Source organism: Triticum dicoccoides, unplaced genomic scaffold (genome assembly GCF_002162155.2).
Source record: "Triticum dicoccoides isolate Atlit2015 ecotype Zavitan unplaced genomic scaffold, WEW_v2.0 scaffold132182, whole genome shotgun sequence".
In the NCBI taxonomy this organism is placed as follows: domain Eukaryota; kingdom Viridiplantae; phylum Streptophyta; class Magnoliopsida; order Poales; family Poaceae; genus Triticum; species Triticum dicoccoides.
In genome coordinates this window covers 1-2354 of record NW_021193247.1, presented here as the reverse complement: position 1 = coordinate 2354, position 2354 = coordinate 1, and the positions used below count along the sequence as shown (strand labels likewise).

General features: G+C 58.3%; 1 pseudogene; it reads left to right on the top strand.

Moving 5' to 3' along the window:
* The first annotated feature begins 346 nt into the window (after positions 1-346).
* On the top strand, positions 347-1340 carry LOC119343544 (annotated as a pseudogene).
* Positions 1341-2354: the final 1014 nt, after the last annotated feature.

The window sequence follows — 2354 nt, the reverse complement described above, 5'->3', positions numbered from 1 at the left end:
TTGTTGAAGTATATAAATCTATAAATGGACCAACAGATGATCATAAGACTCGCTCCCTATCCTCATCAAAGGGTGAGTCACACATGAACAACTGGTGATAGCTCTAGCTGCTAATTAGTCATGCGTATCAGCAAGACGATAATTATTGTGCCCACCTTACTCATGCGACTCAGTTCATCAATTTGTTTGACCTGATTAAATGATGGAGTATAGCTCCAGCTTTTGATTATATCTGTAATTATCTATATTGAATAATCAAAATATGCTGTTAGAGAGAGAAGGCCGGCCGGGTAGGCAATGTAATTCAACAGTAATCGGTTGTTTGTGTATAAAGAGCCGTTTGTAGCTAGGAAGAGTTAGGGATCACACACGTACACCTGTCCAAGCTAGCTTTCAGTTCACTTGCAGTAGCTGCTCTCGGATCGCGGCGGAAGTGAGCCCTCAGGAGCTGCTCGTACGGTCGTACCACGTCCTCACGGAGCTCCAGAACCACGTGCTCGGCTACGTCAAGTCCATGTCGCTCAAGTGCGCCGTGGAACTCGGCATCCCGGACGCCATCCACCGCCGCGGCGGCACCGCCACCCTGGCCAACACCAAGGTGCACTCGGCCAGCCTTGCCGACCTCCGGCGCGTAATGGAGCTGCTCAGCGCCTCGGGTATCTTCAGCGCCACCGCCTGTGCTAACGATGGCACGGCCGCCGACGTGCAGTAGGGGCTGACCACGGCGTGCCGCTTCCTCGTTGGTTGGCGCAACTTGTCCCCCGTGGTGCCCTTCTGCGTGAACCCTCGGTCGTCTCCTCCTTCTTCGGCATGCCCGACTGGCTCAGGAGCGAGCCGTCGCAGGCGGAGCATGGGTCCCTCTTCAAGCTGGCGCATGGCTGCTCCCAACAGGAGATGAGGCGAGCAAGGACACGGGGTTCAACGCCGTCCTGAATGACGCCATGACCGCGGACAGCGAGCTCTTCCTCGAGGTCATCCTTCTGGATAAGGGGCGCATCTTTCGCGGCCAGAGCTCGCTCGTGGACGTTGGCGGCGGCAACGGCGCGGGCACGCGGGTGATCGCCAAGGCGTTCCCGCGCATCGAGTGCACCGTGCTGGAGCTCCCTCACGTCTTCGGCAAAGCCGCCGGTGACCATGGCAACCTGCGTTTCGTCGCAGGTGACATGTTTGAATCCCTTTCACCCGCGGATGTTGTCTTGCTCAAGGGAGGCATGTCTATGTACCCCATCGACATCACCTAGTATTGATGTGGTTTCATCCTGTCGTACTATTGCATGTTGTACTATTTCCATTGCCATATCTATAGATATGCATGTGTTCACCGGCGGGGGATGTTCAACGCCACTACTCCACAAGTCCACATTTAATGACACTGGACTTTTTGTTTTGAAGAGGGCCAGAAAATTTGCCACATTCATTAAATAAAAGTGTTTACAAGCGACACACAAGCCCGGAGGCTAGAAACAAAAGGCTACTCTTCCACCATAAGATAGTGCAAGTGGTTGGCACCCGCCAAGGGGGTCCCCCCCGCCTAAAATCGTCGCTTGGGGGCGAGCCGGTGCAAAAAAAACGGCCTGGGGCGAGTTAGCCCCCAGTCGCCGTCCCCAGGCGCATCTATTTTTTCAAAAAAAAACATTCGGCGAAGTTCGGTTAAACACGGCTAAATTTCGGCCAACTTTGGCATATATTACATGTTCGAGGACGACCACTCATCCTTCTTCGCGGCCCCGGCGGCGCTGCTCGAAGCGCCGCAGTGCGGCGACCCGGCGCTCCCTCTCCATCCTGAGGAAGTCCTCGCGCGCCCATTTCAGGGCCGCATCATCGTCGAGCGCCACCTCGCCGGGCTCCGTATTCACGGCGGGGAGCCCCGGCTCCGTTTTCACCGTCGTGAGCCCGGGCTCCATCTTCGGCTTGACGAACCGCGAAGGAAACGATGAGGGGGCGCGCCGGCCGCCTTCGTTGATGACGATACCGGCGCTGCGAGGGCGCCGACCGAGCGGCGTCTCCGCCGCGGGCTCGGTCTTGACGCCGAGCATCGCCGGAGAGCCGGAGGAGTGGGAAGAAGATCGTGACGAGGAGGAGGAGGACGACGAAGAGACGAACCTCCTGGGCAGCCATTGCCCGGCGCGTCGGTGACGGGCCGGGGCCGGTGCCGCCGGGGGAGGGTACGTCAATGGTGGCACGTTCCCGCCCTCAAGGTGCGCCAGCACACCGTCGAGCGTGCGGCCGGGGACGCCCCACCAAATGTGGCGGCCCTCACTGTTCTGTCTGCCGCCCACCACCGGCGCCCCGTTGGTGGACCCCAGTCTCTACTCTTGACGATGCTCGAAGTACGCCGCCCATGCCGAGTGGTT